Raw genomic sequence first — 25975 nt, 5'->3', positions numbered from 1 at the left:
ATGAGTCTATACAGTATAATTTAGCCTTGATTATTAATAAAGACAATAGAGCATATTTTACTTAACTAAACTAAATAGCATGTCAGTTTAATTTTGTACTACTCTTTGAGGGATATAAGTTATTTCATAGAACATTTTTTATTTATTCCCCATTATACATATGATATATGCTCTACATAGATTGATATTTACTTATTGTCATTGTGTAGTTAAGGAAACAAATCTGGAGATGTTTATATGTGTAGCTATGGACTTGGTCCTAGTTCATCATAAAGAGAATTTCTCAGTATGTATTTATATTTTTAATAACATGTAGCTTTTGTTACCATCATATGTCCTTGTTTGTAGCCATTTTTCTAGATATTATACATTATAGAAATATTGTTATTATGGAGACTTTTAAAAATAGTTTTCAATAGTCCAGTTAGTATGGTATTAATATTTATTCTTCTATTGAATAGATCTTTTAGATTTTCACAAGAGTTTACTTCCCTGGATACTATCCCTTTAATGGTATTCAATTTTTAATATTTATCTGTCAATTTTCACACCTTAATAATTTACTAGAAATCATATCATATAAATATTATTATATAAATCTAAATATATGTTTCTTCTGATTTAATATAATACACTAGAGGCCTGATGCACAAAATTCATGCAAGAGTAGGCCTTCCTTCACCCGGCTGCTGGTACCCAGGACCCAGGCTTGCTTCCCTCTGGCCCCCCACAGGCACCGGGGACAGGGGCTTCCCTCTGGCCCTGGCTTCATCCAGAAAGATGTTTGGAAGAGTGTCCGGCCTAATTAGCACATTACCCTTTTATTATTATAGATGTTATATCACCTCTGTGATGTATTTGGATATGACTTACATGAAAATCTCTGATATAGATTTTACCATATTTTTGGTTATGCATTTAGCTTTGAAATGATATCATTGGTTTGGTAGTCTCATTTGTTTGCTTAATATTAATGATAATAGTCCATATACTTTAATACCATTTTATCTTCAGTACTATAAAAAACTGGAGGACAGTTTATATCAAACTTTATATATTTAAAAAAATCAACTCTTTTTGTATGTACATAAACATGTATACTGTTATTATTTTATTAATATGCATACATTTGCTCAAAGTAATGCATATTCATGTAATAAGTGAAAGTCAAATACCAATTCTTCACGCATAAGTAAAGCAGGTGGTCTTCACTTTCCATGTAGGCTGAAATCATGCAAGGTGACCTTAATGGGAAAAATTATGATTATTTCATGACCTTTAAAAATTTTAAGCAGAGCATTAATACTCTCTTATTATTAGTTATAAATATACTGATGCCTGAAATTTGTGCAAGAGTAGGCCTCGCAGCCCTGTCTGCCTCAACCCCCACAGCTCCAACTTCATCCGGAAGGTGGTGCGGATGGTCGTTCTGCTGTCAGTCAATATGCATATTACACTTTTATTATTATAGATATGAAAATAATAAAGTTAATATTTATTTAATACATTGTTATTTAGAACTTTACATACATTGAAATTAAAGAGATTTCCTTATTTACAAAAGTCTTATCTAAAGTAGTTTGAGAAGTATTTGTCTTTACTAGTTTTTTATACTCTGAATAAAGATAAATTTTTCCATGTCTTGGCCAATTAGCACACTCTGTCTAAATTTGGATTCGCTTCCAACATTTGATTTTTTTTTTAAATTTTAATGTTGCAAAGTATCTCAAGATTGCCTTTAATGTGAATTTTTTTCCGATACCACTTCCTCTGGGATATCTTTATCCTTTCCATCACAACTGCTTTCCTCATTTGGTTCTATAAATTTGCCTTCTCCAAGTTTCTCTGTGTCCATGTTTAGAGTACTTCAAATGACCGCAGTGTAGACATTTTAATAGTTAATTATTTCCTCCATATCTCCATTTACATTTGATTCAAATCTTGTTACTAGAACTTACTGTTTTATGTTTTTATTTTTTGTCTATTTTCCTTTTATGATTATTCATTTTTATACAATACAACATGTGTTTATTACTGAGAGAAAAGAAAGCATCACAACAATATGCTTTATGTTCATGCATAAACTGCATAACTGATGTGTGGACTTTGAGAGATGTGATGTGTCTATTATGATGCACATTTGTTTTTACATAATGACTTTTTGACTGAATAACTGGCAACAAAGTTTGCACATTCTTTTTGGTGAACTGGTGCTATTTAACTAAACCATTAAACCAGGGTAACAGAAATGCATGTGGTGGGACTACAAGTGAGGTCTTCTTATGCTAAGGTTTTGGCATATTTTTCTGCATTTGTGCTCTGCCAAAATAGACCTTTGACTCTGCTTATTTCCTTTTAACACCTTCCCAAAAGCATACATTTTGTCAAATTTCTCTCTTGAAAGGCATACCTATTTACATTTTTAATGTTTTTAATTAATTAAATCATTTATTTATTTTAGAGAGGGAGGAAGGGGGAGAGAGAGACAGAAATATCAATGAGAGAGGCATTGATCAACTGACTCCTGCATGCTGCCTACTGGTGAGTGAGCCCACTACCCCAGCATGTGCCCTTACCAGGAATGGAACCAGTGACCATAAGAGAAATTGCCCTCTTCCCTCAAAATCATTCATTTATTAGGTACATGATATTTAGCTCCATTTATATTAAATAGAAGTTTAAACTTACTGAGAAATAACAATCCACAAAAATATTCAATATATTCCAGCTGAGATAAACACATTTATTTCTTTGTTTTTATATATACATAACAATGTTTACCTTACATTCTAAAAACTTGTATTTTAATTGATTTGATTGTTATGTAACACTGACATAACAAGATTGAACTCACATACTTATATGTCTTTTAAATTAAGACTACTCTTCTGAATTTATCACTAATTTCTTTTCTGACATTAAAATTAGTTTTTATCTTTAACATGTTCTCAACATGTATTCTTTCCCAGAATAAAGACAATGAGAAATATTTTCTTTCTGCCAGCAATACATATTTAAACAAAGTGGATGATTTGAAAATCACAAAATATTGTAGAGTAATAGCTTACATTTAAAGGGTATCAGTGTGTGAGGTGCTGTTATAAGTGCTTTATTCATTATTATTAGTTTATTTTCTACAAGAGATCTCTGAAGTGGAAGCATCTGTATTATCCTTGTGAGTAAACTAAAGCACAAAAAAATTATTTTAACCAGAGTTTTTACACCATTAAGCATGAGCATGTGCATTTAAATCTAGGCAACATTACCCCAGAGTCTGAACATTACAGTTTCTTGTCATTCTTATGTATTCTGACAATTCCTATTCTATTCTATTCTATTCTATTCTATTCTATTCTATTCTATTCTATTCTATTCTATTCTTTGATTAAATATATTCTAATCTATTGATATCTATTGCATCAAAATAATCACTAGTATAGAGCACAGTCTGGATCCTTTCCAGAGGAAAGTAAACAATTCAAAATAGATTGAGTCCTGGCTGGGTGGCCTAGGCCCTAGTTGATTGGAGCATCATCTCATACACCAAAAAGGTTGTAAGTTTGATTCCTGGTCAGGCCACATATCAGGCTGTGGGTTCGATCCCAGGATGGGGCACTTATGGGAAGCAACAGATCAATGTTTCACTCTCACATTCTCTTCCGTTCTCTTTCTTCCTCATTTTCTAAAATCAATAAAAATATATTTTCAGGAGAGGATTTAAAAGTAATGGATTGATATACTTTGCTGATTTGAAAGAAAATATGAAATATTGCTCTCCATTAGATATTCCACTTTCTTCTAACATATTATTGTCTAAGTTGCCTAAGATACTTGGTATTCATAGATTGAAATATATAGACGTAATACTCAAACTAAAATTAGTAAACCATGTGAGCTGTTTGATGTTAAGCAAATGTTAATTGCATGCCTGTAAATTTGTTATCTATGCAGGTTTCAATTCACTATTTAAGAGCATTGTTTAGTGGATTTTAATTTAAATAATTCTGTTATTCTGTTTAAATGTTCTAAACAGTTTGTTAGAAATCTTCTGAACCATTCAAAAGAAATTGACTGTATAGTGATTTTAGTTGCATTCCAACATATTCACATATTTAAAACATTTGGCTAATAACTCCCTTAACGGTTATTGAAGCAAGGGGTGTTATAGATGCTAAAATTAACTAGGAAAAAAAAGTTTAGCTTAATTCATCACTTTCAATATTTTAAATGATATATATAATGTTTGTTAAAATATGGGAAGTATGAGTAAAGAAAAATACTATAAATCAGGAGAGCACAGTGATTACAGAGGAGCACACTTAGAATGTTGATGGAATTGGAATGTGTCTTAGAATATATTGTGAGTATTCATTCACCCAAGAAAAACTAATTTAATCTCCATCTAATAATTCAGCATTCCAATTACATGACTGGATTTTAATTAATATGTTTACCAAGGATATGCATTTTAATTTTACTTAACCTCATCATAATTTGATTCAAAATATGGATGCTTTTAGTCTTCTGCTGAACACTTGGCACTTACTGCACTTACACAAATAAAAACATAGGTGCTGGAAATATAATTTGATTTTAATATCATCTCTAGTGTCTTTGTATTGCTATTAAATATTTATATACTATTATTAACTAGTGTCCAGTACATGGTTCATGCACATCAAAAGGAAATTAATTAGAAGAAATATTTTAATATCACTATTTGCCCCTTCTCTATAACAGAAGTGTCCACCAAATTAATGATAGACAATGACAGATGGAAAAACACCCATGTGATTGGCACCAGTGAGAACTTTATATGTATGGCACATGCATGAGTCATGCCTTTCATATATATATATATAAACAAACTTGCTTAATTAGACTTGTTTTCTGATTTAGCCAAACTTTTTCCAACCCAGTGAAGCACCCTAACTTCTCTTTCAAGTAATTATCAGCAACACAGCAGTAAATATCACCTGAAGCAGATTGGACTTCTGTGAGTATCAAATGAGATGAGGCACATGAAAATGCTTCACAAACATTTGATTAAAGTGTAAAATATTTGCACCTGGCTATAAAGCAAGTCATGTTCCTGGGCTGAAGAAACTCCCAGGAGGATAGTCACTTGGGATAGGAAGCCTGGTGTTGCACACATGACACCATTACCCATCACCCACAGTCATTGTTTCTGGGGTGGGCTGTGCTTTATGCCGCATTTAACACCATTGGATCTTAGCAGCATTGATTGCAAATTGGTAGGGTGTTGCTCTGGGTGGTGACGGGTCCTATGTCCCACTTGGAGGAAGCCGAGTGTTGCTTTGTTGGTGCCAGGTCTGTGGTGCCATTTATTTTCAATGGCTAGTGCACTCATAGAAGTTCCTGTATTGAGTGTCTGCCCTCTGGTGGTCAGGGTGCATCATAGCTACCAGACAGAAGGTAGAATGGTCAGATGGTCACTTAGGCTTTTATATATATCCTATCTATAAAAGAGTAATATGTAAATTTACCATCACTCCAACACACAAGATGGCTGCTCCCATGATGGCCGCCACAAGATGGCCAGCAGAGGAGGACAGTTAGGAGGGACAAAGCCTACAGGGGAGGGCAATTAGGAACAATCAGTCTGGTAGGGGAGCAGTTAGGCATCAATCAGGTTGGCAGGGAAGTGGTTAGGGGGTGATCAGGCTGGCAGGCAGAAGCAGTGAGGGGCAATCAGGAAGGCAGGCAGGCGAGCAGTTGTGAGCCAGCAATCCTGGATTGTGAGAGGAATCAGGCTTAAACAGGCAGTCAGAAATCCTTGAGGGGTCCCAGATTAGATAGCTTGCAGGCTAGGCTGAAGGACACACACCCCTGTGCACAAATTTCATACACCGGGCCTCTAGTGTAGATATAAAAGGCTAAGTGTCTGTCCATCTAACTGGTAGCTATGATGCACGTTGACCACCAGGGTGAGATGCCCTGACCAGTAGCTATGATGCCTTCTGACCACCAGGGGAGAGATGCTCAATGCAGGAGCTGCTGAGCAGTGACTTGTCAGCTGCAGTTCTCAGGTGATGCACCTGGAACCAGAAAGAAGAGAGCCCAATTCCGGGGTGTGTCACCCAAGAACCACCCTCTCACAATCCAGGACACCTTGGGGGATGTCCGAGAGCTGGTTTCGGCCCGATCCCCACAGGCCAGGCAGAGGGACCCCACCCCTGCACCAGGGCTTTAGTATAAAGATAATGGAAGAATATTTTTGGAATATTGTAGAAAACAGAGCTGAAGTATTAGTATTAGTTCTGAAAAGAGGTTTTTATTCTCTTGGAATCCTGAGAAAACTATAATTTGTGATCTGCTAAGTTAATTAATTCTGTGGATTAAAAAGTATACTTTTAAGTAAGATTATATACTGACTTGATAAAAGTAAGGAGAAAAAAAGTACTTCTGTAACCAGATAATTAAATCTTTCTCAAGTCACATCATTAGATATTACAAACTTAATGTTACATTTAGAGGTAAATATTAAAAAATATAAAATGGTTTTACCTGTGGCTGTTAAAGAAAACTTAGGAACTTTTATTGCCACCAACTCTTCACTTAAAACTAAAATAATTATCTGTTTTTCAGTACTCCTATCAAAGAAAAAACAAAACAAAAACCTCCTTCAAATATGTTCTCCATTATATGGCTGTTTTAGTTTAACTTTATCTCATCAGAATTAAATAAACAAGCAATGTTCACGTCTATGCCCTTGATAATAACCCAAAAAGTCATTAGTTTGCTCAGTATTCAAACTGCTTTCTAACCTTGTACAGGTACATCATTATTATTTTAATTTTGAAAATAGAATGGAGACTAAAAATGATTTTATTGACATTATCTCAAATGACTCATATCCTACAGAACAAGGAATAATTAAAATTTAATAATCTAGGCTTGTTTCTGTTTTACAATTAAGAAACCTTGTCACTCATTCACTGTTAGCTTTGATATTTTCTAAACTTTTGGTGCTCTTATCCAAATTATAATAAATATTATTATAAGTTGTTTTAATAATTTAATAAAATGTTACATTTTAACACATTTTAAAAACCATAAAGCATTATGCAATTAAGCTATTACTATAACAATGTATTCACAATTAAAAATCAAAATTTCCCAGATGAAGCAACTATAGAAAAAATACAGATATTTTTGAAATTTATATGTGATAATCAAAGTAGGTCAAAGATTAAAATTTTATTACATATGCCAGCAGCAATATTAACTGAGCATGAAGTTGATCAAAATAAAGGATCAGATTTGAGAATAATACATTACAGACATTGTAAACTCAGGACAGCATTTTTTATTTGAGATTTATTTAAAGCACTGTTTCCCAAACTTTTGACATATGTGTACCCCTTCTATAATTTTTGTAATGCTGAGTACCCCTCGTACTCATGAGAACGTAGAATTAGGCGCAGCTAAGCACGGGCAGTGCATATCCCCACCAAACTCCAGTGCAAAGCGTACCCCCACCAAACTCTTCCTGTACCCCTGGGGGTACGCGTACCACACTTTGGGAAACACTGATCTAAAGTATACTATATTTCTTCCTATATGTTACATTTTCAAACTTTAACTTAGAGACTTTTTTTTTTTGCTTATTGAAGAATTTAATAGTTTATGGAATGGTGAGAATATTCTTAAATTATAACTGATAATTACTTTCCAACTTTAGTATATCTAGAAATTTATTTCTTTTATATATGCTTAAAATGTCACAGAACATGTCAGCCTTTTCATCTCTGATCTTGAAATATGCTGCTGACATGGTTTATCCATATGTCCTTTGGTGATATTAAGGCCTTCAGCAGAGTAGTCTGAGAGCTGTATTCTAGGCTCTGGGAGAGATATATGTGGATTTTCCAGATTATACATTTTAGCATATACATAAAATTAATGTTACAAATAAAGCAACCACTCTCCTGGCTTTATACTTAGCAAATCATTTTTCAAACATATAAATTTGCTTTGATTCCTTTATGGTATCATGGTTTCTTCATTTGTTTTATTTAATTTAATGCTGTTATGGGCTAAATTATGTCCCCCAAAATTCATATGCTGAAATCATAATCTTCGGTACTTCAGAACATAAGCTCATACTAGTATGAATGTGTGGGCCTTAATCTAATATGAATAGTGACCTTATAAGAGAGAGAGATTAGAACAGAATAGACATAGGGGAAGACGTGAAGAAGATAAATCCTCTACAAACTAAAAGAAAGGCTTTAGAAGATACCAATCAATCCTGCTGATACCTTGATCTTAGACCATTAGCCTCCAGAATCATGAGGAAATTAGAGTGTTGTGTGGGCCACCAAGCCTGTAGTACCTTTTTATGGCACCCCTGGAAACTAACACAAATATCAGTAAACCAAATAAGTTATAGTTGCTTATTTTTATTGATATTTAAGTTCTTGTTTTTATATATTTTTAATTTATTTTATTGGGGTTTTTTTTGTTCTGTTCTGTTTTGTTTTGTTTTGTTTTGTTTTTGTTTTTATTTTTCACAAAGAGGAAGGGAGAGGGATCCAGAAACATCGTTGAGAGAGAAACATCAATCAGCTGCTCTTAAAAATAAGTTCTTATTTTTATATTTTTACAAAAATTTCTAGCTTTCCAGACCGCCATGCCATGGCCCCCACCCGCCTGCCACGCTCCTGCTGCTCCTAGTGGGTTCCCCACCGCCTCCGTGGAGTCGATCCGAGAGACCGAAGTCATCAAGACCTCCTGGAAGTCAGATGCTTTTCCGGACCCCTTCCAGACCACGAGGATGCGGGGGAGCCCGGACAGGAACTCGATGACTTTGAGCTGTCTGGCTCTGAGATCTGGATGACTCAGAGGACCCCAGGTCTTCCCCGGAGTAATCCAACCCTCCGTGTCCTTAGATAAACCCATCCTGAGAGAGAGGGCAAGCCTGGGAGCCGGGTCCCGAACCCAAAGAGCTGGAGGAGAATGAGGTCACCCCCAAGGAGCTCTCAGCGCAGCTAGAAGGGAACGGGATGTATCCAACAGGGTGTCCACGTCCAGCACTGCCCAGAGCAGCAGCACATCTTTGAGAGGAAAGAGGTCCTGGCAGCTCGGAGGTGGCAGCAAGGTGGGCATCCTCTTCGCCGTTTTCCTGGTCTTGCTGATGATGAACCGCGTGAAGAAGGACGAAGGCAGCTACGATCTGGGCAGGAAACCCATCTACAAAAAGCCCACCAATGAGGTCTACGCCTGAAGCTTCCTCACGGACACCGGCTTGGACTTGAGGGGGGCGAGGAGCCGGAGGATTTTGGAGGGTGGACTTCAGAGTAGGGGGAGGACAACTTACTACTGACCTGTGAGCATCTTCAGCTCTGATTATATTGTAAGGGACAGGAGACACAGCATCTGTTCCTGCCTGCCTCTGGATTCGCTGGGTCTCCATGCTCCCAGCAGAGAAAGGAGGCCTTTCTGAAGGCAAGCCTAGGATGGCATTATGTCTGCATCTTCCAACTTAGAATCTGGGCTGTGCTTAGAGCGTGTGCTGGCCACGCCTCACCCACAGCCCCTCTGAGGGGTGGCGTGAGTCCTGCTGGAGGTCTGTCTCCAGCGCCTTCCTCCCTGCCCTCCCTTTCATAGCCGGCCCTCTGCCAGGAACTGGGAGAAGGAACTAGAACCATCCGCACCTTGAGATGTGCCCATTGAAGGGCACTGTGTCCACACTACAGGAATCTCTGTGGTTTACCTCGGGCTCTTTAAATGACTTTTAGAAATCAACTTTTATTATTATTATTATTTGGGGAGGGAAGAGGAGGGGGAGCTGAAAGTTCATATTGAAATGAATTTGTAGAATTTTTGTAAATCTATTTTTAGTGGGATTTTTTGTTTGTTTGTTTGTTTGTTTGTTTGTTGTTTCAACAGTGCATTCCTTTGTGCAGAGTCTCTGCCTGGGCAGGAGTGCATAGGCGCCAAGGCATTCTCTGCTCTCTTGCACATTCCCACCATTCCCGCTAAATTTGTATTTAATGGCTGTTTTGTTTTGTTTTGTTTTTTTGGTTTTTGTTTCTCGAAAATGAGAGAAGAGTCTGAGATATGATTTTTTTATTATTATTATTATTATTATTATTATTACTATTTATAACTTCCAACAGGACCGCACCTTTCTGTTTTCCTTCAAGTCCCCTCCCCATTTTAGAAAACAGACTCTACTGTTCTCTGTTCATGACTTTGGCCCTTTCTGAAGCTGCTTCTTCTAAGAAGTGGCTTTTGCTGAGACAGTTTTCTAGCACATCCCAAAACATAATGAAAGGGAAGGTGGGATATTTGTGCCTCTTTTCTTATAATTTATTATTTCTTGGTTCTAGAAGAATAGATGAATATTTTTTTTTTCCAGCAGATAGTGTGATATTCCCATTTGAAGTTGACTGGGCAGTTGAATGAGTGGATTTTTCTATGCTTGAGGGGGGTTTTGCCCATTTCTCTTGCTCATTCCTGGTGCCCCTTCACGGGGCTAGAATAGTTGAGGGTAGATAGTTCTGCCTTCCTTTTAGCTTCTGCTTTGAACTCAGCTGGTGTTCCTCATTTCTCCAAATTTAAGAGAAAATTGGAGAGCTGTGCTAGCTAATACACCAACCACCAGCCACAGTGGCTAAGTCCATTAAAATTACATCAAGTTAAAAATCCATTCCTCAGTTACACTAACCACATTTCAAGTGCTCAGCTGCCACATGTGGCTAGTGGCTACTGTAGTGAACAAGCAGGTGCAGGCCATTTCTTTCCATAGGACAGCATTGCTAGAGAACTAAGATGGCTTACCAAGTCACAGCCCCAGCATTGCTGGTGTGACCTTTTTCTTCCTGGACAAAAGACTGGGATGGGGAGGGCTGATTAGGCCTTAGCTCAGAGCCTGTTACCCATGACCTTCCCTTCAAGAGAGGAGGGCTTTCTTGGTGGCCTAGCCTGCATAGGCTGCATCTTCTGACCCCACTGTCTAAGATGGGGAGGATCAGCCTCACTTTCTGTATCCTTCACCCCCACAATCCAGGGTTCCCAGCTGGCTATGTCCTCTATTCCATCCCCCACCCACCCATCCCCAGGTCCTTTCCTCTGGCTATGTTAGAAGTGAGCACCTTTTGTAGTCCCTCACACTGTTGTCTCTTACTGACTTTTGATAAAAAGATAATAAAACGTGGTACTTTCTAAAAAAAAAATCTCCAGACAAACCCATCTGTCTCATGATGGTACATACTAACTAAAGATCTAGTCAAAATGGATTATTACCAAGAACAGTCACAATTAGTTCATGAGACCCAGAAAACTAAAATGACCAGAAGCCCATTCTGCTGATTCATAACCCGGTAGAATTTCATGTATAATATTTCACTTATAGTTGATTAAATATGTTTGACATTTTTGTCTTTAGTTTCAGAAATGCATTTAATTGGGAAGAATATAGACCCACAGAATTTTAAAACACATACACACACACACACACACACACACATACACACACACATACACACAACACACCATTTTTCTTAACATCAAAAGAAAATAAATTAAGCTATTTTAGAAAAATTCTTAAGAATTTTTGTTTATTTTTTTAAGTTAAAATGCAAATTTATTACGTTTATCAGATTCCAGAAAATATTTACTGACCAAAAGAAATAAGTAATTTTTATTATTCAAAGAGATGGAGAATCCTTTGTTAACATGTATGGAAAAGAAAAAATAATGAGTGGAAATGTTTTTGGAGGGATATTCAATTGCAATTTTGGCTGCTAACTTTTAAAAAATTAAATAACAATTAAATTTATGAGAGACTGGAGAATCTAGAGCATTAGAGACTAAATGGAATAGAGTCTGAGTGTGAAATAGGATGTGTATTTGGGTAGGAAAATGATTGAGTGAATTATCAGTAATTGGCGATTTAGAACTGATTCTCTTTAAAATGTCAAAACACAGGGGATAGCTTTTAAACTGTAGTAAGATGGGGAAGTGATTCATTGTGAAGAGACAGAAAAGCTTATCCTGGTGCTAGCAATGGCACAAGGATTTACCTGGGTCCAGCAACCTATGTTCTTGAATTCTGTTTAGGAAAAGGATTCAGAGAGAGGACTCCAATTATAAGAGAAAATTTATTTAGAAAGTCACAGAGGTGGAAGAAGTGAGCCAACAAAGGGCCCTTGGAGGAAAGGGGTGGGGGGTACCTTGAGAAACAAAGGAACAAAAGAGGGAGGAGAAGTTCTGGCATGCTTGAGAGAAAGACAGGTCACTCCATTGGGATCAGGCCTAAACTGGTGGTCTGACATCCCCCAAGGGGTCCTTGATTGGAGTAGGTGCAGGCTGGGCTGAGGGAACCCCCCACTCTGTGCATGAATTTATTGCACCGGGCCTCTAGTGTATGTATAAAATGTTACGAGAAAAACATGGTAGTCTTTCTGTCTCCAATCTTGAAACATGGTGACAGGAACAAGCTAGAGGGATTCAATCTTATTAAAACTGTTGTGATTCTATTGTATCTTCCAGATTGGGGCAGCCATACCATTTAGATTATGTAGGCATTTTCAGTTTCAATAATTTAACAAAGCCATACATTTAAAATCAATTATAAGTTCAAGTTATATTCTAGAAATATTTCCTCTGTGATTAAGGAAAGTGTCCGTTCTCTACAAAGATTTTTATATCTGTTATGACAATTTTATTCTGGATTCCCTATTGGATAAACTATTGTGTCAGAGCCTGGTTTACATTGGCCACCTGAACATGTTTATACAAGTCACATAATTAGATGCCAGTTGATTACATTTTCATTCATAACCCATCCCAGCTGCTATGCTCATTATTCTAGGTTACAAGAGGCTTTAGATAAAGAAGCTCTTCATTTACTCAGATGAAATTAGATCTAACCTCCATTAACTCATTCTTAAACTTACCCAATAGTGACATATAAGACTGTTTAAAGCTCATCAACATCCAATATATACTGAACAGAGTATGTAAATAAACATATTTATGCATTTGAGATTTTACATGATAACAGTATATTTTAAGATGTTGCATCTATATATTTTTTTTATTTGCAAGGAAAAATACTTTTAATAACTAAGCACAAGTAACAACAAATTCTATTTTTTTCACTGACTATATTTTTTTAAAGCAAGTTAGAGGTAAGTTACTTTTTTTCTTTTTTATGTTTTTATTTATTCCAGGAGGAAAGGAGAGGGAGAGAGAGATAAACCAACAATGATGAGAGAGAATCATCTATTAGCTGCCTGCTGCATGCTCCCTACTGAGCATCAAGCCTACAACCAGTACATGTGTTGTGAATAGGAATCAAACCATGGCCTCCTGGTGCATGTATTCATGCTCAACCACTGAACCACACCAACTGGGCCACTGCTTGTCTTTTGTCTTTCTAAAGGATCTCATGTCATCACAGTGACTTAATTACAACCACTTTACAAGGATTGTTTATCTTTGGAGTGGTGGGGGAGGTTATTTCACTCTAAAAAAAAATGTTATATTATATTTAAACTAAAGGCCTGGTGCACAAAACTCATGCATGGGTAAGGTCCCTAGGTCTGGCTGGTGATCAGGGCCAATCAGGTTCAACCACCTCCTATTTCCCTCGTCACCAGTGCTCGCCACCACTATGCAGTTCTCCCCTTCTCCCCACCTCCCCACCTCCCCACCTCCTCCTTCCCTTGCTCCCTCAGCATCCCACTGCTGCTGTTTGTTTCCCACCCTGTTTCGTTTTACCCCCTGGTAGTCAACACACAGAGCAAATGATCAAACTCCCATACTCCAGTCCAACTCCTGAGGGGACACTATGCATATCTAGTCCAACTCCTGAGGGGACACTATGCATATATAGCCTTTCATATATATAGATTTTAAAACCTTTTAAGAAATGGAGTTCTTCACTGATACTGTTCCTAGGACAATGGAAGCTAAAGAGAAAATAAACAAATAAGCCTAACTCAAAATAAAAAGCTTTTTCACAGCATTAGAAACCATCAACAAAACAACAAGAAAGCCCACTGTATGGGAGAACATATTTGCAAATCTTATCACTAATAAAGCTTTAATCTCCAACATCTATAGGCAGCTTACACAACTTAATGAAAGAAAGATAAATGATCCAATAAAAAAATGGGCAACAGACCTAAATAGTATCTTTTCGAAAGAAGACAGAAGGCCAAGAGACACATGCCCAAAGTCTCTAATTATCCAAAAGATGCAAATCAAAACGACAATGTGGTACCATCTCACACCTGTCAGAATGCCTATTATCAACAAATCAGCAAATGACAAGTGTTGGTGAGGATGAGGAGAAAAAGGAACCCTTGTGTACTGCTGGTGAGAATGCAGACTCGTGCAACTCTGTGGAGAACAATTTGCAGTTTCCTCAAAAAAACTAAAAATGCAACTTCGATTTGACACAGTAATCTCACTCCTAGGAATATATCCTAAGAAACTAGAAACATCAGTCAGAAAGGATATATGCACCCTTATGTTCATAGCAGCAGAATTTACAATAGCTAAGATTTGGAAACAGCCTAGGTGCCCATTAGCAGATGACTGGATCAGAAAACTATGGTAGATCTACACAGTGGAATATTATGCTGCCATAAAAAAAGAAGAAGCCTAAACCAGTTTGACTCAGTGGATAGTGTGTCAGCCTGCAGACTGAAGGATCCCGGTTCAATTCTGGTCAAGGGCATGTACCTTGGTTGTGGGCACCTCCCCAGACGGGGGCATGCAAGAGGCAGCTGATCAATGATTCTCTCTCATCGATGTTTCTAACTCTCTATCCCTCTCTCTTCCTTTCTGTAAAAAGTCAATAAAATATATTTTTAAAAAAATAAGGAATTCTTACCATTTGCAGCAACCTGGATGGAACTGGAGAATATTATGTTAAGTGAAATAAGCCAGTCAATGAAAGAAAAATACCACATGATCTCACTCATTTGTTGATAATAAAGAACATTATAAACTGATGAACTAAAAGATAGATACGGAGGCAGTAAAGCATCAAACAGACTGTCAAATTATAATGGAAAGGTTAGGGAGAGGTTGGGGAGATAAGAGATCAACCAAAGAAGTTGAATGCATGCATATAAGCATAACCAATGAATGCAAAACACTGGGAGGTGAGGGCATGTATGGGAGTGGGGTGTGGGGGCAATGGTAAGATATGTACACATATAATACCTTAGTTAAAAAAATGGAGGAGAAAAAAAAGAAAGAAAATCCAGTTGTCCTGACCAAAACAAAACAAAACAAAAATTACATCTATAATCTAAGGGGCACAGGAATCCAGGAGAGTTAGTTTTTAGTGTTCACTTCAGCCCAGAAGAGAGATTTAGGAGTTTGGCATTGATTTTTAACAACTCTATGATATAATTTAAATTTGAATAACCCTCACTGTCATTTGCTAGCTCAGATTCTCTAACTTTCTACAGTACTAGTCATGGTTGTTCAGGTAAACAGAACCAACAGAAGCTAGACAAATGAATACAAGCATTCATGCATACACACAGGAGATTTATTACAGAAATTGGTTCGTTGTTATGGAGGACAGCAAGTTCCATGAACGCCTATCTGTAAGCTTGAGAACCAAGAAAGCCTATGGTGGAATTCAGTCTGAGTCCAAAGGCCTGAAAAGAGGGTTCAGGGAACGGAGAGGGCAATGGTGAGGGTGAAGTTGTTGTCTGAGTCCAAAAGGATAAAAAACAGGAGCACTGATGTTTGAAGGCAAATGATGCAAGTCTCAGCTCAGGCAGAGAGAGAAAACTCTCTACCTCTTTGTTCTATTAAGTCTTCAGTGTACTGGATGAAGCCCACCCACAATTATAAAGCCAAGCATCTTTAGTCAGGCTGTTGATTCAAATGCTAATCTCTTCTGGATACATTCACATATATGCATTAAAATAGTGTTTTACCAGCTCTCTGTACATCTTTTATCCCAGTGAAATAGACCCAAAGGAAATAGAACTCCGTTCTCTTTTCACCCAGGTAATCCTAAATACTCTATTGAGCTGCTACTTCCTTCCAACTTGATTGTGGTGCCATGCATAAAAACATGTATGGTAGCAAAGCTTTGCAGTAAATAAGTCTCAGAGAAATACTAGTATTATTGTTCCCATTGTTTGGCATCTGAAAAAAAAATTTTCAAACATCTCTTGTTATTTACCAGCTGAGATACATAAGAACCCATTAACTTGTGGTTAGGCCAGGAATGTGGTTGATAATGCTACTAAACTGTGTTTACCATCCCTACTCCACTTCTCTGTCTAAGGCTTTCTTGATGACTCCGGCTTATTATATAAACATGCTTTTTGTTTTAAAATAATAGCTCCAGAAAGCACATTGGAGTTAATATATTTATAAAGTTCTGGCAAGATAAGTCTATCAGTGTGCCAGACATTTACAGAAATGTCATTTCTATGTAATATCAAAAGAAACCAAATATATATGACACATATTTTCATTTATCTTAAGTATTACATTCCTTTGCTCCTACCAACTTCTTAAATCCAGGTTTTCATAATGACTGTACTTATACTCACCATTCTTGTTTACAGATTTGGATAAAAAAGAAATAGTCATCTGTCTGGATAAAGGAAAGGTATTGGTTGAAGAGCTGGTGATAGTCAAGAAACTTTGTAAACTCTCTGAAGATGCTAAATCTTGGGGAGGCAGTCCATATATTCAAAAGTCTTAAAATCTAGTAAAGAAGTTCATTTCAGTTACAATATATTACCAACTCTCCACGCTCCAAAGAAAAGTGAGGGGGGAAAAAGGTAGAAAAATCAAATAGGAAACTCTTCACAAAGGGGAAGTGAGAATGCCTTTTTTGTGTTCTTTTTCTTTCAATTGCAACAAAGCAATTAAGCAGGTGAGATATGACCCCATGGAAACACACAAAATAGAGAAAATGTGTCTAACATATCAGTTTGAAAATTCTGAAGTCAGAAGATTGGAGGTTGATAAAAAAAAAAAAATTCTCTGTAAAAGATTAACACCTGCTCATTGAATCCCCATATGCCCTTTCTTGTGCTGTGTGCTGTTCTCCAAATCATTGATACATGTCAATAAGAAATCACAAGTGAGGTTAAAACACCTTGTGGTAAAAACAGCAGCAATAGAAATAGCAGGGAAGAGGGATTACTGAAAAATCAAAGATGTAAAAATAAAGAAAAAGTACAGACTTTCATTTATATTTTTTCAATTCTTCCTCAAGCATTCCTTACTAGTTTATTTTCAACAGAAAAGAAATTTTATTTATCCATTCAGACTCCTGTTTTCCTTGTCTCTCAACATGTTATTAAGAACTATTACTAGGTTTATAAATTTTAAAAAAAAATTTAAATATATTTTATTGATTTTTTTACAGAGAGGAAGTGAGAGAGATAGAGAGCTAGAAACGTTGATGAGAGAGAAACATTGACCAGCTGCCTCTTGCACACCCCCTACTGGGGACGTGCCTGCAACCAATGTACATGCCCTTGACCATAATCGAACCCGGGACCTTTCAGTCTGATGCTCTACCACTGAGCCAAACCGGTTTTGGCAAGAACTATTACTAGGTTTAAAAATGGAAACTATAATAGTAATATTTTATGTCATGGTCATTTTCAACTCTTTCTGTGATTCTGGTCTTCTGGCTCACTGTATCATTAATAACTGAAACAAAGTAGTTATAGAAAAAATGTTCAGCTTTAAAACTAATTCATATTTAAAAACTATTACATAATATAAAAACAACTTATAACATAAGTTAAAATGTCCAGATTCAAAATTTCTTCTGTTGACCAATTGTTTATAAAACACTTGATGAATGTTCATGTGGCAGTTTTACTTATTTATATTTTCCATTTAGCATAAACAACTGCTGAAATTTTTGCAAAAATATCAGAGTTCTGATTACTGCTGCTTTTGAATAAAGATAAATATGAAATTGTGTGACTATTTTTCTAACATTATAACTGATTTTACTGTTTTAATTATGTTTAAACAATAATTTATTTTATTTTGTAACGATATAAAAACAAAAGATCAGTCCTATTAACTTGTACAAATATAATATGTTTAAACTTAAGTTTAGATTTGTAAATAATTTTACCAATTTCCTTATGAAAGGTAAATTTACATTTAAAGGAATTCTAAATTGACAGTATCTGGGATTTATGTTTCAGACATGAAAAGACAGCAGTAACCAACAACAACAAAAATGTTTACATTTAAGCATAATTATTTTAAGTTGTCATAGTTGTTTTAGTTGGTAGGACTACAAAAGATTGTTGTCTTACATTTTGGATTTTAAATAAATGTTCATTTCTAAAAAGTTTTCAAAATTCATAGAACCAGGCACAAATAATGCCTATAAGTCATGACTTTCAGAAGAGAAATTACATTCTCTGTAACTAGTTGTGCTCTTGGATGGAAAAAATCTGGTCACAGAACAACTGTTGGCTAACACAACAAATACTGAACCTGGTGTCAAAACCACTGTGCTCTGGTCATGGCTTTGCCACTACATCTCTCCAAATCCTGTCATCAGCAGTACAAGTGAAGAAGTAAAGTGAAGGTGGGTTTTACATCCTGTCAATATTATATGTATTTATTTCCCTCAACTTGCTCTTTTCAAACCATTTCCTATCATGTCTGTTCAACACAAGCCCACAGATAATACACAGAGAGCCATGTTGGTCTACTAAGCCATAAATAAATCATCAATTATAAGTCAGGATCACAGAATATCAAAAACTGCCAAGATTTTTGAAAACTAATCGATTAGGAATGAGAACAAACTCTATTGATGTATGGCTTAAGTTGATGATGGCTGACAATTCTGCAGTATTCCTGGGTTGCATCCCAGTTTAAGCTCATGAGTACATTGGATTGTTACATGACCTGCTTTATACTCAGCTCTGCTCTTCTCCATCCCAATTTATACTCCAGAAACCGTACTAGCTTTCTCAATTTGTCAGTTTCCAGAGACGTCATTTATTAAGTTCTAATATAAAACTTACAACTTGAATTTGCAAAATGCAAGTCCAGACAGTTCCAGCTGTTTGTTTCTTCATGAGCTTAGGACTGTGGCAATGTCTTACTCTCTTGGCAAATTCTTAATTATGTTACAAAATAAAAACAAACAATGATATATCATTGCATATGTATAGACACTTTGTCTGACTTTTAGAAGACCTCTAATCCTTACATGAATCTTTCAAAGTAAATGTTATTAAATAATTTGAGGATCAGAAAAATAAATTAAATAGCCCTTAGCTACAAAGCAACATAGTGGCTAAGCTGACTTTACAGTTCATATCTTCTTGTCTATACAATTTGTGTTGTTTTCAACTACCTATTTTCTACCCATTGTGCTTTTAAAATAGCAATTACTTTCTCTAAATAACTGCAGCTGAAATAATCTACCACAAATCTTTTTTTAAATATGTTTTTATTGATTTCAGAAAGGAAGGAAGAGGGAGAGAGAAATAGAAATATCCATGATGAGAGAGATCATGGATTGGTTGCCTCCTGCAAGTCCTCCACTGGGGACTGAGCCCACACCCTGGGCATATGCCTTTGACTGGAATTGAACCTGGGACCTTTCAGTTCTCAGGTCAAACCGGCTAGGGCAAAAAACTTTTTCTTTAATGGTAGCTGTATGCTTTTACTAACTCTACCTAGGTCCTGATATTATGAAGATTTTTATTATTATTTGAAAGCCTATGGTTTATTTCTTTTTTACCCTACTCATTTTGGTAAGACAAGATCTTGACTACAACAGTCTTTTTGGGACAGACCTAGGAGGGAGCACACCTGCCAGCAGGGCTTGATCCTACTGCCTTCTCACCATCACATGGAGTAGTTCCACAGGACTCTCGCCCATCCATCTGACCAGAGCTCTTCTACCTGCTTGTTCATCTTCAACTTTTGGCATCCTGCTTTCCTTCCCAGGACAGAAATGGGTTACATTAGTTAATCTTCTACTTATAATCAACCCACTTATCTCTCTGGGCTTTCTTTCATATATTGATGCCATATTTTTCTTTACAGCACCATAAAAAGTGATAGAGAAACATCATTTGAGTGCCTCCTTGCATCTCCTCCGTCCTATGTCTTTGTTCCTTCTAGAGTGTCCTCGCTAGCTTCAGAAGCTTAGGACTGTGGCAATGTCTTACTCTCTTGTCAAATGTTTCTATTAGAAACATTTTGTTTTCTGATTGTTTACAATCACTTTCAGAGTATATTCTTTAATACTCTATTATTGCAGAGTATAAAATAATATTTGAATTAACATGCAAAATTATAGAAGAATTTGGGAATACCAATGAAGTGTTTGCATAGTCAGAAATAGTTTTAAATATTTACTTTTTATCAAATTTTACAACAGGCCAGACTACATTACAAATTTTAGCTGAGGGAGATTAGACAGTACAAAGATTTTATTAAAATAATATATTAGGAAAGTAAATGTTTACAAGGTTTTTTGTGTATTTTTTTTTAAGAACTGTGGTTTTTGGTGTTGTTGTTGGTCAAGACTGAGGCATATATAACATCAACAATCACATTTGTAATTTAACATTTCATTCTTGTCTCTTCTCTAGAAACTTCAATAAGCATGGTACAGTGGAGTGAAGGGAGTCCAAAGTTGGCAATCCAAAGAAAGCGCTCTTCAGAATGTAGGCTTCCTTCTCTTAGGGCTGCCAAAACAAATTACCACAAACTAGGTGGCTGAAAACAACATAAATTATTCCTTCCCATTTCTTGAGGCCAAAAGTCTCAGATCAAAGTATTGGCAGGGACACACTTTCTCTAAAGTGTCCAAGGGAAAATCCTTCTTTGTCTCTTCTAGCTTCCGAGGGAATCCCAGAGGTTCCTTGGCTTATGGACACAGAATCCTAACCCCTGTCTTCTTCACAGGGCTTTCTCCTCCTTTCCTTATGTGTCTCTCCTCTTCTAATGATGCTTATCAGATTTAGGGTCCACATGGATAATCCAGAGTAATCTTACATTGAGATCTTTAGTTAAATGACAACTACAAAAATATTTTTTTCTTTTTTTCTCTTTTTTTTTAATTATTTTTTTTATTTATTTATTTATTTTTACATATTTTATTAAATTTTTTTTGCCCCCCTCCCTCCTTCCCACACATCTCCTCCCTCCCAAGAGTTTTGTGTCCATTGGTTGTACTTATATGCATGTATACAAGTCCTTCGGTTGATCTATTATCTCCTCCAGCTCTTCCTCGCCTCCCCACTGTTATTTGACAGTCTGCCTCTTGCTTTACTTTCACTATATCTGTCTCTTGGTTCATCAGTTTATAATGATCTTTATCATCCACCAATGAGTGAGGTCATGTGGTGTTTCTCCTTCATTGATTGGCTTATTTCACTCAGCATGATATTCTCCAATTCCATCCAGGTTGCTGCAAATGATGAGAATTCCTTCTTTTTTATGGCAGCATAGTATTCCATTGTGTAGATGTACCATAGTTTTCGGATCCAATTATCTGCTGACGGGCACCTAGGCTGTTTCCAAATTCTGGCTATTGTAGATTGTGCTGCTATGAACATAGGGGTGCAAATAACCTTTCTGATTGGTGTTTCTAGTTTCTCGGGATATATTCCTAGAAGTGGGATTACTGGGTCAAATGGGAGTTCCATTTTCAGTTTTTTGAGGAAACTCCACACTGTTCTCCACAGTGGTTGTACCAGTCTGCATTCCCACCAGCAGTGCACGAGGGTTCCTTTTTCTCCGCAACCTCGCCAACACTTGTTGTTTGTTGATTTGTTGATGTTGACCATTCTGACAGGTGTGAGATGGTACCGCATTGTTGTTTTGATTTGCATCTCTCGGATAATTAATGACTTTGAGCATGTTTTCATGTGCCTTTTGGCCTTCCTTCTGTCTTCTTTTGAAAATATTCTATTTAGGTCCATTGCCCATTTTTTAATTGGATCATTCATCTTCCTTTTATTTATTTGTATAAGCTGTCTGTAAATGTTGGAGATTAAACCTTTATCAGTGGTATTATTTGCAAATATGTTCTCCCACACCGTGGGCTTTCTTGTTGTTTTGTTGATGGTTTCATTTGCTGTAAAAAAGCTTTTTATTTTGATGAAGTCCCATTTGTTTATTTTCTCATTAGCTTCCATTGCCCTAGGGGCAGTATCGGTGAAGAAGTTCTTTTGGCATACATCTGAGATTTTGCTGCCTGTGGATGCTTCTAGTATTTTTATGGTTTCCTGTCTGATGTTTAAGTCCTGTATCCATTTTGAGTTTATTTTTGTGAATGGTGTAAGTTGGTGATCTAGTTTCATTCTTTTGCATGTGTCTGTCCAATTTTCCCAACACCATTTATTGAAGAAACTGTCTTGACTCCATTGTATATTCATGCCTCCTTTGTCGAATATTAATTGAGCATAGTGATTTGGGTTGATATCTGGGTTCTCGATTCTATTCCATTGATCTATATGTCTGTTCTTGTGCCAGTACCAGGCTGTTTTGAGAACAGTGGCTTTGTAATATAGTTTGAAGTCTGGTATTGAGATCCTTCCTACTTTACTCTTCTTTCTCAGGATTGCTGTGGCTATTCGGGGTCTTTTATTGTTCCAAATGAACTTTTGGAGAGTTCTTTCTAGATAGGTCAGTGAAATATGCCGTTGGTATTTTAATGGGGAGTGCATTGAACCTATAGATTGCTTTAGGAAGTATGGACATTTTGATGATGTTGATTCTACCAATCCATGAACATGGTATGTTCTTCCATCTCCTTACATCTTCCTCTACCTCTTTTTTCAGTGTCTTGTAGTTTTCCGCAAATAGATCCTTTTATTCCTTTGTTAAATTTATTCCTAGGTATCTTAATTTTTTTGGTGCGATGGTAAATGGAATTGCTTTTTTAGCCTCTGTTTCTGTAGTTTCACTGTTGGTGTATAGAAATGCCATGGATTTCTTGGCATTAATTTTGTATCCTGCTACATTGCCAAATTCATTTATTAAGTCAATTAGTTTTTTAATGGAGTCTTTTGGGTTTTTTTATGTACAATATCATGTCATCTGCAAATAAGGATAATTTTACTTCTTCTTTTCCAATTTGGATGCCTTTTATTTCCTCCTTGTGTCTAATTGCAATGGCTAGTACTTCCAGTACTATGTCAAACAGGAGTGGCGAGAGTGGGCATCCCTGCCTTGTTCCTGTTCTTAGAAGGAATGGTTTTAGTTTTTGCCCATTGAGTATAATGTTGGCTGTGGGTTTATCATATATAGCTTTTATTATGTTGAGGTATGATCCTTGTACTCCCACCTTGTTAAGAGTTTTTATCAGGAAAGGGTGTTGGATTTTATCAAATGCTTTTCCTGCATCAATTGATATGACTATATGATTTTTATCTTTCAATTTGTTAATGTGATGTATCACGTTTATTGATTTGCGGATATTGTACCACCCTTGCATTCCTAAAATAAATCCTACTTGGTCATGGTGTATGATCTTTGTGATGTTCTACTGGAGTCAATTTGCTAGAATTTTGTTGAGGATTTTGGCATCTATGTTCATGAGGGATATTGGCCTGTAATTCTCTTTCATTGAGTTGTCTTTATCTGGTTTTGGTATTAGGGTGATGCTGGCTTCATAGAAGGAGTTTGGAAGTGTTCCTTCCTCTTGTATTTTTTTGGAATAGTCTGAGGAGGATAGGTTTTAGTTCTTCCTTGAATGTTTGGTAAAACTCTGCCGTGAAGCCATCTGGCCCTGGTCTTTTGTTTGCTGGAAGCTTTTGGATGACTGTTTCAATTTCTTCCCACATCACTGGTATATTGAGATTTTTAGATTCTTCCTGATTGAGTTTTGGCAGTTTGTATTTTTCTAGGAATATGTCCATTTCCTCCAGGTTGTTCAGTTTGTTGGAATAGAGTTGTTCGTAGTATTTTGTAACATTCCGTTGTATTTCGGTGGGGTCTGTTGTTATTTCACCTCTTTCATTTCTGATTTTGTTTTTTTGGGTCCTCTCTCTTTGTTTCTTGGTTAACCTGGCTAGAGGTCCATCTATCTTGTTTATCCTTTCAAAGAACCAGCTCTTGGTTTTGTTGATCTTATGTATTGTTTCTTTGGTCTCTATGTCGTTTATCTGTGCTCTGATTTTTGTTATTTCCTTCCTTCTGCTTACACTGGGCTTTTTTTGTTGCTCTTTTCCTAACTCTTTGAGTTGTAGAGTTAGATCATCTGTTACCATTTTTTCTAGTTTTTTGCAATAGGTTTGTAAGGATATGAACTTCCCTCTCAAAACTGCTTTTGCTGTGTCCCATAGATTTTGGATTGTTGTGTTTTCATTGTCATTTGTTTCCAGGATGTTTTTAATTTCTTCCTTGATTTCTCTGGTAACTCAGTCCTTGTTTAATAGCATGCTGTTTAGTCTCCATGTGTTTGATTTCTTTGGATTATTTTTATTGTAGTTAATTTCCAGTTTTATGCCATTATGATCTGAGAAGATGCTTGATATGATTTCTATCTTCTTGAATTTGAAAAGACTTTGCCTATGTCCCAAAATGTGGTCTATCTTTGAGAATGTCCCATGTGCACTTGAGAAGAATGTATATTGTGTGGCTTTGGGGTAGAATGTTCTGAAGATGTCAATTAATTCCATCTGGTCTAATGAGTCATTTAGGATTGATATTTCTTTGCTGATTTTTTGTTTTGATGATTTGTCGAAGGGTGACAGTGGGGTATTAAAATCTCCTACTATGATTGTATTGCTATTAATCTCTCCCTTAATGTCCTCCATCAGTTTTTTTTATGTATTTGGGTGCTCCTGTATTGGGTGCATATATATTTACCAGGGTTATTTCTTCTTGTTGGATTGTTCCCTTTAGTATTATGAAGTGGCCTTCATTATCTCTTGTTATGCCCTTCACTCTGAGATCTAATTTGTCAGATATAAGTATTGCTACCCCAGCTTTTTTTTTTCATTTCCATTTGCCTGGAAAACTTTTTTCCATCCCTTCACCCTCAGTCTGTGTGCATCTTTTTTTCTGAGGTGGGTTTCTTGTAGACAACAGATGTATGGGTCTTGTTTTCTTATCCAGTCTGACACCCTATGTCTTTTGATTGGAGCATTTAATCCCATTACGTTTAAGGTTATTATTGATAGGTACTCATTTGACGCCATTTTTATTCTATACCCGTGTTCCTTCTTCACTTCCTATTTCTTTATTTTTACAGTAGACCCTTTAGCATTTCTTGCATTGCTGGTTTGGTGGAGATAAATTCCTTCAGTCTTTTTTTGTCTGTGAAACTCCTGATTTCCCCTTCAATTTTAATTGATAGCCTTGCTGGGTACAGTATTCTTGGATTCAGACCCTTCCTTTGCATGACTTTGTATATTTCATCCCATTCCCTTCTGGCTTGATATGTTTCTGTTGAGAAATCTGTTGCTAGTCTGATGGGGGTTCCTTTGTATATAACTTTCTGTCTCTCTCTGGCTGCTTTTAAGATTCTTACTTTGTCGTTGTTGTTTGCCACTTTAATTATAATGTGCCTTGGCGTCTGTCTTCTGGGATTCATTTTGCTTGGGACTCTGAGCATCTTGGATTTGTGTGGGGTTTTTCTTCTCTATCTCAGGAAAGTTTTCTGTCATTATTTCTTGAAATACTTTTTTTCATGTCTACCTCCGTTTCCTTTCCTTCTGGAACCCCTATTATTCGAATATTATTTTGTTTTGTATTGTCCCAAAGCTCCCGTAGGCTCTCCTCCTGCTTTTTAATCTTTTTTTCTAGAAGCTGCTCTCATTGGGTATTTTTTTCCATCTTGTCTTCTAGCTCACTGATGCGGTCCTCTGCTTCATCTAGTCTACTCTTGATGCATTCTATTGAGTTCTTCATCTTAGTGATGTCATTTTTTATTTCTTCTTGGTTCTTCTTCAGTTCCTCTTGGTTCTTCTTCAATTCCTCTTGGTTCTTCTTCAAT

General features: G+C 36.4%; 1 pseudogene; it reads left to right on the top strand.

Moving 5' to 3' along the window:
- The first annotated feature begins 8647 nt into the window (after positions 1-8647).
- On the top strand, positions 8648-9451 carry LOC118723739 (annotated as a pseudogene).
- Positions 9452-25975: the final 16524 nt, after the last annotated feature.

This window comes from Pipistrellus kuhlii, unplaced genomic scaffold (assembly GCF_014108245.1).
Source record: "Pipistrellus kuhlii isolate mPipKuh1 unplaced genomic scaffold, mPipKuh1.p scaffold_m20_p_2, whole genome shotgun sequence".
Taxonomy (NCBI): domain Eukaryota; kingdom Metazoa; phylum Chordata; class Mammalia; order Chiroptera; family Vespertilionidae; genus Pipistrellus; species Pipistrellus kuhlii.
Note: the sequence above shows the minus strand (reverse complement) of the source record. Positions and strands in the feature narration are given on the sequence as shown.